This window comes from Camelus bactrianus, chromosome 8 (genome assembly GCF_048773025.1).
Source record: "Camelus bactrianus isolate YW-2024 breed Bactrian camel chromosome 8, ASM4877302v1, whole genome shotgun sequence".
NCBI lineage: Eukaryota > Metazoa > Chordata > Mammalia > Artiodactyla > Camelidae > Camelus > Camelus bactrianus.
The window spans coordinates 26,698,032-26,712,782 of NC_133546.1; the positions used below are offsets into that span (position 1 = coordinate 26,698,032).

Below are 14,751 nucleotides of genomic sequence, written 5' to 3' on the forward strand. Positions count from 1 at the left end.
TTAACAAACTGAAAAAAGTTTTTGAACTTACTGAAATTTGACAAACAAAACACAAAATTCAGCTCATTCTTTTCTGCTGAGTGAATGTCTCTTTACATTACCACACTTAGTATATTTAAATGCGGTGATTAATTATGCAGCGAATGATTTAAGAAATAAGCAAACATTCAGTTACATATGTATACTTCAGTCAACCCCTCAAATAGAACCAAAGAGAAAAACCCTACTGATCACAATGTAAAACTAAGACCATTTCAAGGATTTAAATCACCATTTATAAACTCTTTACCCTTTTTTGATTTTATTTAGTTTTTCTCAAGTCTATGCAACTTGCTTAAGTGAATTTTTGGTTCCAGATCATTTTCTTTCCATATTTTAACATGGTTCTCTTTGTCATAAACAATGAAATGATTGCATTTTCTAGATGAGTACATCATAGACTGCTAAATGCCTCTTCTGGAGATTACATGTTTTGTGAAATAAATGTGATTAAAAGGAAAATAAATGGAAATAAAAATTATACTTTTACACTGAAAGAGAACTTCTGATTAAGATAATTATTAAAGGATGCAAAAACATTATGCCAAATACAGTTGGGTTTGTGAAATCTTGCATGCAGATAACTGTAATCAAATTGTTCACTGCTTCAACATCTAATAGACCTATTTAGAAATCTACTCAAAGTTCATTAAAGTAAAAACGGTGAAGCATAACTCCCGCTCACCTGATGGCTGCTGTGGTGTTTATCTCATATAAAAATTATTTCACTGGATAATTCTAAAGGTTTAAAATTCTTCATTAATTTGCATACTTGAAAATCATGTTTTAATTTTTCTGCTCACTTTGAGTAATAGATATGTACAAACTTACACCTACACATATTTAGACTGAGGGAATTACTATGTATTACTTTCTTAGTTAAAGAAATCAACTCAGATAAAGTAAATCTGTATAAACTTAGTATTTTCAATACATAGATGACCAAACTTTCTATAGAGATGTTTTAATGAATATGAAAAAAATAAACGCCATCCACAAAATTCTGCTGTCTTTTCCATTGTGTTGCTTGCCAAGGAAACCTTTCTTTGATTCACACCTAACCTCATCCAACCAGACTTTCAGGAGTGTGACTCCCAATTCCCATAAACTGGAGACCTAGCAGGCACGCTGGAGTGTAAGTCAGTTTCATTGCAATGCACACACAGGGGAAGCACATGTGCAGCGAATATGTCCAAACCATTTATTTTGTCTAAACATTTCCCCTCCATGGGTTATTTATACATTACATAGTAGAACCAGAGTGGGTGCAAAAGGTAGCAGCAGATGAGAACCTTTCTATGTGTATCTCACTGGTAGTAAATCTTGGGCTTTTATCAAGGAAGCTCTTCAGCAATCAGAATGTCCATGCAGAAAGACAGGCTTTTCCAACAGAATGAGTTAAATAATGAAGACATACCTTTATGCTTCAGCTCTTTATTTTCTCCAGACATTAATTATTAATACATGAATTTGTTCCACAAATACATGTTGAATAACTTTTCTACATTGTTGACTACTTCATATGACACTAATGAAATCTAGTGAAAAGTAAGCTTTCTCTACCTGCAGCCTAGGATGAAAAATTCCTTTAGGATTCCTTGTGGTTCTCATGATTAAAATCTTGTACACATGGAAACATGCGCACACACACATACACACACACACACATTATGTGTGTAAATATATATGCATGCGTTTGGTCTACGATTCATATGAATTAGATTTTTATAAATTACATATGCATTTGCAGTCTACACAAACACACATCATTCCATGTCTTTTGGCATTATTGTACCTGATGACAAAAAGAGAGGGATGAATGAAATTAAATTCATAACACTTTTAATCCAGAAATGTCACCAACTTCCCATATTTACAAGTTCTAACTAGAGATAGAATATTTGTTTTAGATAAGGCTGAAGAAATGAGGCTAGCAAGAGACTACCTTTCTCTCCTTTAACTGGAATGATTCACAATGAAAATCCAAGGAAGAGTCTGAAAATTAACATAAATAAGGGTGTTATTTGACCTACATCACAAAGCTAGTGACTCACTAGCCCACTTCCAAGTAGTATAGACATGATTCATTTCATATATGTTCCATCCAAACTGTAAATCATGAAATTTCTACCTCATTTAAATGTAAATATCCTTGGAAAGCCACTATACTTTCCCAATAAAATACTTTCTAACTTAGTCATATTTTGATGTTACTTTCACATTTAGTATATAACCTCTGTTTAACTTTACTACTGATAAACTCATATCCCAGGGATTAACAAAGTCCGAGGGCTTCATCTATATGACATGTTGAAAGTTTGGTGATGCCCTAAGGCCATATATTGTTTAAATATAAAATAAGCTTAGTGAAATTATCAGAAAGAGAAAGACAAATGCTGTCTGTTATCACTTACATGTGGAATCTAAAAAACAAAACAAATGAACAAATGTAATGAAACAGATACAGAGAAGAGACTGGTGGTTGCTAGAGGAGAAAGGTGTGGAGGGAAGGGCAGAATGGGCGATGGAAATTAAGAGGTACAGACTACTAGGAATAAAATGGGTAAGTTATAAGGATGTAATGTACAGCCCAGGGAATGTGGCCAATACAGTATCTTTGTATGGAGTGTAACCTATAAAAACATCAAATTACTATATTGTACACATGAAACTAATATAATATTGTGAGTCAACTATATTTCAATATAAATCAATCAATCTGGCAAGCAAGCAAGCAAATGTGTTTCAATAAGATACAAGCTGATGATGTGAAGGTGGATATTTTATTTTTTAAGGATTTTGAAACAGGAGTAAAGCCTTCATTCAGAATATGAATATACAGATTGAAAGATTAGGAATATGACTTGAGGTAATAAGTCATTAATATTATGAAAGTGGAAAACATTACATCAAAAACAAGGAGTATACTTGAAAAAAATATGTGCATTCAACTTGAAAGTAACATAATCAGTTTACACTTTCTTCAGTAACTCCAAACTGCAAAACCAATCATCTGAACATAAAACATTCAAAAAGGAGGTGAAAGTATTTACAGGAGGAATTCGAAGGAAGAGGTATGGTAGACTGCAAAATGTGGTCCACAGATTCTTCCCCTCCTAGTACGCATGCCTCCTGCGAAGTGATTCACAGCTATTTCCATCAAGAAGTAAAGGCTATTTCTTCACCCCTTGAATTTGGTCTTGAACTTGTAACTTGCTTGGCCAATGGACATAGGCAATGTGACATAAACAGGGTTTGCTTCCACCATGGCATGAGGAAGTCCATTCTAGCCAGCAGGAGGGGCCACATGGGGGAGGACTCAGGAGTTCTGACCCGCAACTTGCTGACTTACTGCATGTGAGTGAAGTCCACTGGTCCAGTCAAGATGCCAACTGACTGCAGTGAGCCCAGGTGAGCCCAGCAGGTTAACTGCCCAGCTGCCAACCCTTTTCCTGACCCACAGAATCCTGAGTAAGTAAATATTGTTTTTTTTTTTCAAACCACAAAGTTTCATGGTCATTTATTAGCATAGCAAATGCTACAATAAGTTAATTTTTAAAAAATACTTGGAATTCCTAGTCATTTCCTCCAGCAATGGCAATGAGCTTGCATTGAACCATACGATTTTTCTCATGTCCAATCTTTTTTTGCTCAGGTAGTGCTTTCAGTAGGTAGCTTGGCTGCTGTGAAATATTTTTTTCTTTGAAGAAAGTTAACTGAATTCTTTAGGCATAAAACCCAAGATCCTGGTTTCATTAGCATCCTGCTTCTGGAACTGAGGGGCTTGGCTCATATCCCATCTTCATCAGGGTCTTGACAGCTAACGGAATATACACAACACCAGGGTCGCATTATGACTTTTTGAGAGTCCCGGCCCCTTTGTCTTTCTGGGATGCTTCTTCCAAAAAAAGGATTGGTAATTATGGTTTATGATTAAATCAGTATAAAGATGAATATATTATATTACATGTTAAAGTTTTCCTTCCATTTTAAGTTGCATTTTTTTCCTTCTGATTACAACAGAAATTAAAACATTTTCATGGGCCCTTAAAAGTATTGTGTGCCCCAGGGAACTGTCCTTACGGTGTTGAAAGAATGTCAGCCTAGGCAGACATTATAAGGAATAAACCTATTTACTCTCCTCTTCCTTCTAGTTCTTTAGAACTGCTACTTTATAACCAAGGTTGAGAAGATGTGTGTGAGTGTGTTTGTGTACGTGTGTGTGTACGAACATGGGAACATTTTATCTCCTTTTATGGCTGAAGTAGGTAAGTCACCTCTTCACCCTCTCCCATAGCCATGTCTCAAGCTAGGGGCAGCTCATCCAGAGGCACCCACAGAGCGACTGCAGACAACATAACCATTCATATCCTACAATGACCAAAAAAAAAGAAAGAAAGAAAGAAAGAAAACCAACGCTAGGGAATCTTTAATATAAACATTAATAGTTTCCCACATCTTTGTTTAGAGAATAGCCTGAGGATTTCTAAACTTTTAGATCTTATTCATTCCAGAAGAACTGCTTCACTTATGGCCACATAAATCTTGGCCCTTTAGAAGTTCCAGGATTAAGACTCTTTGGAAACTAGCATCACAAAAAATTCACAGGTGATTGTGTAGAGCAAATCTGACTCAGGCCATTCGGGAGACATCAGATTTGCGAAGATCATTTGAGTCAAGCTGACATCAGTTATAGAGACTAGAGATTTGGTAATGAAACATGGAAAGGAGCATTTGGTGGCAATTCTAGTATTCCTGTTTTTTAAACAGGTTGCATTTTTTTTTCCGATTACAAAAATGAAGGATATTCAAGGTAGAAAATCTAAAGAATGTTCTTTTTTTAAAAAAATTTAATTGGAGTTGATTTACGAATGTTCTTTTTTTTTTTAATTAAAAATGAACACCACGAAAGGTGTTATTTGGGGCTGCCAGGTGTAGGGTTTTATATTTTTTTTTCTCTACCTTCAAGCATATTTCACTGGTATTTCATTTTTTTTAATTTATTTCATTTGGAATCTAGTGATATAAAAAGCTCCACCTACTAACATGTTCCAAAGTCAAAAAATAACCTTTTTAAATAAAGTTAAAAATGAGAGCTCCATCTCCTCAAAGGCATGCTCATTGTTCCAGGCACGTGCAGATGGTTTGGGGATTAGACAAGGCGATGCCGCAAAGAAGGCGTGGCTTGTCACTGTGGTCCTCGATTTAGGACGTTGCTGTGAACTAGACTCTGAGCGGAGCAATGAGTCTTGGTGGTGTCCTTTCCCTGACTAACCCGCCTCAATCTGGTGGGTCCCTGTCACCCTGTCCCCTCAGCACTTTACATCCCATTGGAACTGATTTACCGGACTTACTCATTAGGGGGGCTGTGTATCGTTTCCAGATTGTTTCTCCAAACACATCATAAACTGTAAGGCATTCTGTCTGGTGACCTCTGCCCCCACTTTAACTTCCACACATGTACTAGGCATTCCACACACATGTCTGCATGCAGGTTGGTCATCGGCACGTGGAACCTCCAATTCAACGTCCGGAACAGAGCTCACCATTTCTTCTGTAAGGCCCTGACTCTCCCCATCTATTCAGTATCCTAGGGAACAGCATTCAGTCCAGAATTCTGCCAGCCATGTTGACTCCTCCTCACAGCATAATTCTTTGAAATTTTCATTCCTTTAATAATTGTAGGCTGTGTACCCTTCTTGTTACTCGTATGTTAGTTCTGAGGAAATCATCACTTCTGGTCTGGATCACTGCACCACCCACCTCCCAAATGCTTTTCCTGTCCCTAGTCTTGATTTCCCAAACCATACAACACAGTGGTTGCTACGTTATTTTTCTAAAACAGAAATCTGATTATGCAACACTCTTGCTTAAAATAATGTTGTGATTTCTTGTTTACCTACAGCCATCATTTACAGACAGGAAGCTCCAAGAGGAGCATGACCCATCTTCTTGACTATTAATTAATTTGAAATTGTTTTTACAACAATTCAAAGTATATTAAAATTAATGTACTTTAAAGTAGGTTACAAAATTCACATTTGTAACATGAAAACATGGAACCTCGAAGAATTTTAACATGAGCAATGACCATTTTAGGCTAGGCTGCTATATCTCTGGAGGATAAATACTTGTTTGCTTTTGCTGCTAGGTGTAATTTGCCACACACACACACACACACAAAAAAAAAAAAAAGAAGAAGAAGAAGAAGAAGAAGAAGAGAGAGAGAGCTTAATGGATAAAATTTAAATTCCTAACTACCTCCCAGAGGGTTTATTACGATCTGGCCATTTTTATCTCTTCAGTCTCATCGTGTGCCTCTGTTGACCTCATCCAAGCACTCTGCCTAACTCCTTTTCATATTTACATCCCAGGCACGGCTCCATCAGAAAATCTTCCCCTTTCTCTCTCCTCCCAGTCTGGTTTAGGCTTCCTTGCTCTATGATTCTCCAGCATCCTCTGTGCCCTTCTGCCATAGCCTCTACCACACTGCTTTGCCTTTGCAGTTTTCTCACGTGATGCTCCATCAGACTGTGAGCACCTTAGGGCAGAGGTCATGTAGCCCTGCATGGCCTGTGCCTAACAGAGTACTCAGCACACAGCAGTTGCTCAGTGAATACTTGTGGTTAGTTGAATAATTATTCTCCGCAGAGCACAGCATGGGTAATCAATAACTGTTTAACTTAACAAATGATAACCAGGAAATAGGCACTTCTATCTTCCTTTTCCTTTGCACATTCATAATTTCTACCTCCGAGTTCATAAAACCAAATATCCTATCCTCTAGTCCCAACCTTCCACATTCCTTTTTGTGGGAGCGTGGGGTCGCTGGGGAGCCTGCTGGGGGCATTCGGAACGCAGATTTATCATCAGAAATTGGTCCTTCTCTGTCCCAGCTGGGACTTCTTTGTCACTTAGCAGCCTTTTAAGTTGTTCTTTTCCCTCAGTGGATGTTTCAAATATTGCCCAATGTTATCAATTCCACTGTCATTTCAGCATCCAATCTCACTTCCTAATTTACAGACTAACCTTCTGCCCTTATTTTAAACACTAGCAAATTCACCTTTATCCCCCTTATCCTTCTCTCTTATCTCCCTCCCTCTCTTATAGAAAACGTTACCCCTTCTCTACCAGGGCACCCCCACCACCTGGATTCTAGGTCCCAATAATCTCATAACAGTCAAATTCCATAAATGCTTTTCATTATGTACTCCATGTGGTCATTCTGTGACATGTGACATCATTTCTGATCTCTTTTCACTGGAGACTCTTTTTCCTTGGTTTGAGAGGTTGATTCTGTTTCTTCTACTCCCGACTACTTTTCAGGCTCTTTGTCCCTCTGATACCTCCCGCTATCGGTGTTTTCTAGATTTCCTTCCTCCACTGTCTTCTCCATCATCAATCCTTCTATTTTGAAGGATGAAAGTGTAACCCATGTACTCGTGTTGGTCAGATCTGTACTAAGTCCAACTCCCGAGACACTTTAACCTAGAAGTCTCACGCTGATTTCAAACCCACCAAGAAAGAACTTCCTATTTTTATGACACCTCCCCTCCTCTAACCCTGTAAGTTGCTCTTTTTCCTGTGTTCCCTGTCTGGGTTCATCTGTGGCACCATCAAGCTGCCCAAGTTAGAAACCTGGGCGTCAACTCATGATGTCCCTTCTCTTTAATGGCAACTGTTGCTGAATGGTTCTTGACGATTCTCCTCCAAAATTTAACTGAGTTTATCCCATTCTCTCCAACCCGACTGCCAGTGCTCTTGTCCTGGCCTCCATCAGCTCACATTTGCGGCTCTGGTGGCTCCCTCTTGGGCCTCATCTGCTCTCAGCCCACATGTCTCACCGCTGCCAGAGCTGGTTCTCTGCACAAGCCCAGACACTGCTTCCTGGGGGCCCACCGACAGCCCCAGGCAGAGGCGGCTCTGTGTGTGCACCTGAGGCCTTGAGCAGCGTGAAGTCCTGCTACAGCTCTTGTACTCCACTGCCTTCACTCACTCTCTGCTTCCCTCCCTTTTTCTCTCTTCCCCTAAATTGTGAATTCTTTCATTTCAGGAACTGGGTCTTCTTCAACAGCTCAATAAATACTGTCTTTCCAGTTCAATAAATATTTATTGGATAAAATGTTTATTGAAAAAATTCTTCTAATTCCTTACCCGTTCCCACCTCATGTTGCTGGTATTGGTGCTTATTGAGAAGCAGCAGAGGGCAGCGTCTAACGGTGCAGGCTGTGAACTGAGATCACCTGCGCTCAAATCCCAGCCTGACCACTAGCAAACTACACTAACTGTGCGAGCTGCCTCACTTTCCTGTGCCCAGACTCCTGATCTAAAAATGGAGATAATAATAGTACCTACTTCCAGGACAGTATGAGCTCTAAATGAATTAGTATGTAAGCATCGAGATTCTAGACTATTGCCTGACACACTAAGCATTTAATAGATATGAATCTTATTATTGTCATATGTTCCTTTCTTTCCTCCCTCTCTTTCTTTTTTTCCTTCCTGCCTTCCTTCCTTTTTTATTCTTTGTGTTTTTTGGGATCCAATTTTCTCATTTTCTCCTCTATTAGTTTCATATTTACTAACAACTCATAATGTTCCAGACACAGAGAAGGCCCTTCTCTGAGGACTCACACAAACAAATACCTCCTCTCAAAGGTCATGTTGATGTGACATTTGGAGATGGAGTAAACAGCTGCATTGTGGCGGTGATCGTGCTCTGGAATTTGGCTGCAACGCAGTCCTCTATTGCTTTGAATGTAGAATAATGATCTCTCGAATCCCATCCAAAGTGGGTAGAGCTTTTCTAGAATAGCATGTGTGCTGTGACTCTGAGCATGGCACTGCTGTGGGCTTCAGAGTCGTTTCTTCATGGTCAATATTACCCGACAGAGAGAGTGATTTCAGAGCCTTGCTCTGAGCTAGTCTTTTCTGCTGGAGAAAAGAGGAATCCAGACTGGATTTTTGGCAGTATGTGATTTTACCCTCCAAGTTAGATTTCTCTGGAAATTTGACTGCTACGCCCCTTCCAATAGTTTGAAAAGAATAAAAATGGGAACCCCTGGCTCTTCTACAGAACATTTGATTGCTTATGGCCAGAGTTATAGTACAGGCATTCAAAACGGTCTGTCAATATGTGTCTGAGTTCACTTTCAGTCAAATGAAATTCTAAGAAAAAAAATGCAAGTAGGAGTGTGTGTGTCTGTGTGTCTGCCTGTTTGCTGTAGGGAGAAACCACAAGGGCAATTTGAAAATCTGCTCAGCCTCCTAACTCGAATTAAGGAGAAATATCAAATATTTATCTGCAAGCAAACACTTAATTAAGTAAATGTGGGCAAAGGCTTTAATTTCTTGTTTTTGTTATTGATTTTTACCACAGCCTAAGAATTGGATTTGGTCATGAAGAGGCCCTGACACACTGGATAATGTGGCATAATCCCTTGCACACAGTTATGTACGTGGTAACTATTTGAAGGATGAACAAGTGAGGAAATATATTCATGAGTGTGAATGATGTGTGATATAACACAGAATTGCCTAGAAACATTTTCTGGAGGCAGATACTCGCGAGTTCATCGGCCAAGGGAGATGGAGTGCGAGAAAGTCAAAAAGATAAAAGGCTAGAATAAGAAATCTTCAAAGGAATAGCAAGTTGTGGTTATAAATTTAGAAATTTTAGTTCTGTTGTTATTGGCCTAGTGACACTTGAAAACCATTTGCAAGACTATTTTTTGGTGGTGATGGATGGAGAGAAAGAATAACTTACAAATGGAAGCATATTAGAAACTTAAGATGATTCTAAACCTGAGATTCAGACTCGTCCAGCCACATTTTCCCCAAGATCGAGTCTTTTATATTCATTGAAAACCAGAAAATGAGAGAAAATTTTTTAAAAACAAGATTTCTTTCTTATTTATTTCAATACTGGAAAATGTTTAAGCAACAATAAAGCAAATTTCAAAAAACACCTATCATACACTGAAGGCACATTTAGTCAGGGCCTTGTGCTTCGTGATTCGACGAATTAAGGAATCTAGACCTTGATTTCAAGTAATTCACTCTTCAAAGGAGAAAGAAATCAAGGAAACAAATTAGTATTGACATAAAACTATAAAGTAAATAAAGGAGTTTTCTTTTCAAGGGTTGTATCAGTCAGGGTTCAATCAGACAAACAGAGAAGTAGGAGATACGAAATTTATTTCGAAGAATTTGCTTTCACAATTCTGAGTCCTAGCAAAGTAAGTTCAAAATTCGTAATGCAGGCCATCAGGAAGGACAGACTTGAACGTTCTGGGTACAGTTTGAAGTTGTTACACAGGCACAGTTTCCTTTTCCTCAGAACTTAAGGAGAGCTTAGTTCTGATCTTAAGATGGCCTTAAGGCCATCCAACTGATTGATTCAGACCTACATAGGCTCTTAAGGATATTCTGTCTACTTACAGTTGACTGATGATGGACTTCAGGCACATCTACGAAATACCTTCACCACAATGCCTAGATTAGTGTTTGATTAAATAACTTGGGGCTACAGCCCAGCCAAGTTGACACATAAAACTGACCATCACACAGTCAAGCCTTGCCAACTAGACATTCACACGTTACCTTCTTAAACTATATTTAATCTCCAAATAAAGAGAATGACAAAGTCATCCTTTTGTCTTACATGGCACAGCTATCCTCCAGACCACTGATAAATTGCTAATCCTCCCCCCAGAAGAGGATGTAAAATCCGTGGGTCATGTTTTCTCTTCTCCCTTACTCTTCTCCTTAAGGCAATTTATACAGAGCTAGAACTGGAAATTTGAAGCCCTAAACTTATCCTCTTGTTCTCCCACATTTGCTGATGTATTTAAGAGCAACTTGCCAATCCCAATTATACTCCTTAGTTTGACCAGAGTGTCCTAAGATGTCAAGTATACGATAACCCTCAAGCTTACCTTCTATTCGTATTTAAGTAGGAGAATCCAATGGCAATATTTTGTGTATCTCCATTACCACATCATGCCAAGGACTACCAGGGCCTTTTTTATACCAGAAATAGAATTATTAGTGCCTTTAAATGTAATCACATTATAAAACCAATTCCAGAAAACCCAGAACCATTTCAGAAAACTCATCCTTAAGATTCTGGTCCTCTAGAATCACTTCCCACGCCAAAATCTGTCTCAGTCATAGTTTCACCAGAGAAACAGAACTACTCGGTGATTACACTCTACCACCAACACATCACACCCCCGACACAACATTGTAAACTGACTACTTCAATAAAAATATATTTTAAAAAACATCACCCCCTTATCACAGTACACCGTTACCTCCTGACACATGTGACTCCATGATCTCATCACATTATCATCACACCAAACCATCATCAAACTACACCCTAATCACACTAGACCATCATCAAAATAAACTGTTCACCTCACATCGTCATTACCATACGTCATCTCCTCCAGCACAGAGGCAGCATCATAAAGATCACTTTTCCTATCAAATTAGATTAATGCAAAAGCGTATTAGGTTATGGCTGTGCTTACCTAAAACAGTAAAATTTTGGGTGAAGAGTCAAAATCAATTTGTATTTATCTAATGAACACCATTCCCACACTACTCTTATCATTCACATTAGTCCTACTAAACTGGTATAGCCTTTCAGTTTTTCATATACATATTATCTAATTTAATCCTTGCAACAATCTTCCAAGATATTTATTATTACCTCCATATAGTAGATGAGTAAACTGGCTCACCTAGTTGGTAAATTGTAGATTCAAAATTCTAATTAATATCTGCTTGTTTCTAAGTCCTGTGCTTCTTACCTAACGTTTGGTGTTAAATTTGCAAATACATATCACTTTTTTTGGATCAACAAATGGCTTTTATATGTCAGTAACCTATTTACACAAATAGAAAACTTCATACATCAAATAGACTTATCTCTACAGCTAAATTGTGTGAGATAAAGCCAAAAGTACTGGTTTCAGCATTTGAAAACTTTAAGATGTTTTTCAAAATATTAGAATAGTTGGATGACACGGTTCTTTATTTGTCTCTTGCTTGATGTGCTTTGGTGTAGGACATAGTGTCACACAATAAATGCATCTTGATAAAGTAAATTTATTTCTCTGAACATTCATATATCAACACAGTACCTGTAAATAAGTGGCATGGAGTCCATGGGCAATTCAGAGAAGAGTGTCGCCCAGCATATGATAATGATCTAGGAGGCAAATGGCAAGTGACAGCCTATTTCTATTTAACTTTCAGTAGAAAAGTAGTTGATGGAAAAATTAAACTAGACAGTTCACCATGGAAAAAGAATTTTAAATGAGGGTAAGTAAAGTGCAATGAAATAATCTGGAAAATAACTAGAAACCTTTAAAACAATGAATAATAAATAAATGTTATCTGGATGGAACTGACAGTTTTTAATGAGGCATATGTAATTTATTTGTGTCCTGATGAGCCCGTAATTTTCTCCAAAGCTCATATCCAAAATTTTTTTCTTCGTAATGAAGATAAAGTAGCACACATACCAAAAATCATTTGAAAGATGCTATAATTTAATCCAAAAAGATAGTGAAGACCTGTGTCCATTTGGGGGGAGCTTGTATTTTATTGCATAATGTGGTTTACAACAAAAAGTTGGCACAGAATAGCAGTTTATTCCATAAGCAGCCAATATATTTGCTAACATGTTAGTTCTTTTGGTCCTAATCACATTGCAATCTTTTGGGATCATTTCAATAACAATAATTTCAACAATTAATAATATCTAACTGAAAAAAAGACCTCATGACAGAGTTGCACAGTTATGTTCTATAGAAACTTTATGGGGTATGTGTCCTTCGTTTTGATGTTTGACAGGCAAAAGGGTTCACTCCCTGATACGCTACTAAACAATTCGTGGGTGGTATTTGAGAACTCTGGCTAAAGGAGATAATATCTAAGTTTCAAATACAAATCTTGCCTAATGCAAAGAAGAAAATCATATAAGAAGAGAGGACAGTTTCATTTCTACCATATATATTTCAACCCAAGGGGCTCATTTGAGCCTACCTGAGCTGTTAATAGATGTGCTAAACTCCCTTTACAATTCAATACCTCTCTAAAGTGATTTGTGACATTTATTTTCATAAATTATACATTAGGCATTTATTCTTAAAATTCTATACACCAGATAATCTAATCCATGAAATCTGGAATCTTTAGGTAAATGGTATTTCTCTTACCCATTTCTTGGAAGAATGTTAGTGTGTTAATAACATGAATGCCATTATTTCACTAAACAAGTGTTCGGGCAAGGTACTTTTTCAGATGGTTAAACTTCAAAGATCAGTCAGACCTGGCATCAAGTTCTTACCATACTGTGGAAAAGATAGATGGGTAAATAAATAAACATAGCAAAGTATGGTCAGTGCTAAAATTGGATAAGACAATGATACACTCCTAAGGGAGAATGGAGATGACGAGGTCTCTGTGGAGAATTTTCTTGAATTGGGACTTACGTAATGTAGGTGTTCCTCAGATAGTTTAGAGGGAACAGGTATTTATATTAATGAAATACTAAAGTACAAAAAAATGCTTAATATTAAGTAAGAGGTAGAACTTTTGCACAGATGCTGGTGGAGAGATTTATGGAAGTCTCAGTTACATTCCTGGCTTTCAATCATGGGATGGTAGAACTTAGTTTTGGCTAGTTAACTAGGAAGGCATTGGCTTGGAATGGAAGTAAATGATGTGGGAGTTTGAATGTGAAGTGCTAGAATGCTCTTTCGCCTCCTCTTCATGATCATTACCATCACCACACAGTCACTGTTGTCATCATCATTGTCAGCGTCGTAATTTCTCAGCATGGTCACACTACACCACCATCGCATTCCATTCACGTTATCTGGAGTGGATAGGAACAGACTTAAACTCTAGTTACCCTCCAGAGTTTGCAGGTGATCATGCTACAGAATCAGTTCCTCGAACGGCTGTGGAGGTGGTCACAAGAGTGGATGCTGGACAACCACTGAGCAGGACTGTGTCCCACGTGATCGCCTCCATTAAGTCTTGTCTCAGATGGAGGTCTTGTTCTCTCTCTCTCTCTCTTTCTCATATTTACTAGTGACTTTTAAAAATCTGTTCACCTTCTCTGTTTTTCTTTCTTTTTATATTCTTTAGTTTACTATGTCTAAATAAAGAAGCAAGATTAAAAGATTACTGTGATTAGACATAGTAAACAAACTTATAGTTACTGGAGGGGGGAGAGGGTAGGGAAGGGGTAAATTGAGAGCTCCAGATGTACAAATACTAACTACTATATACAAAATAGATAAACAACAAATGTCTTCTGTATAGCACAGTGAACTGTATTCAATATCTTATAGTAACCTATAATGAAAAAGAATATGAGAACAAATACATGTATGTATACATATGACTGAAACATTATGCTGTACACCAGAAATTGACAATTGTAACTGACTATGCTTCAATTAAATAAGTAAATAAATAAGTAAATAAATAAATAAATTTTTTTTTAATGTTTTTAATTTAAAAAAATTTTAAAAGATTACTGTGCTGGTAGTGCCAATTTGACCATATCAATTGGTTCAACTGACCAAAGAACATTAGACTAAAGGCTGGAGGAGCCATTAGGAATCCTTTAGTACAATTTCCTTATTCTACAAATTAGGCCACTTGCTTCCCAAGAGCACCAGTGTT

General features: G+C 37.6%; 1 long non-coding RNA gene across 1 annotated transcript in view; it reads right to left on the reverse strand.

Moving 5' to 3' along the window:
• Positions 1 to 14,751, reverse strand: part of LOC141578348 (uncharacterized) — a 42,067-nt gene that overhangs the window by 14,554 nt on the left and 12,762 nt on the right. The gene's annotated exons all lie outside the window — the stretch shown is intronic.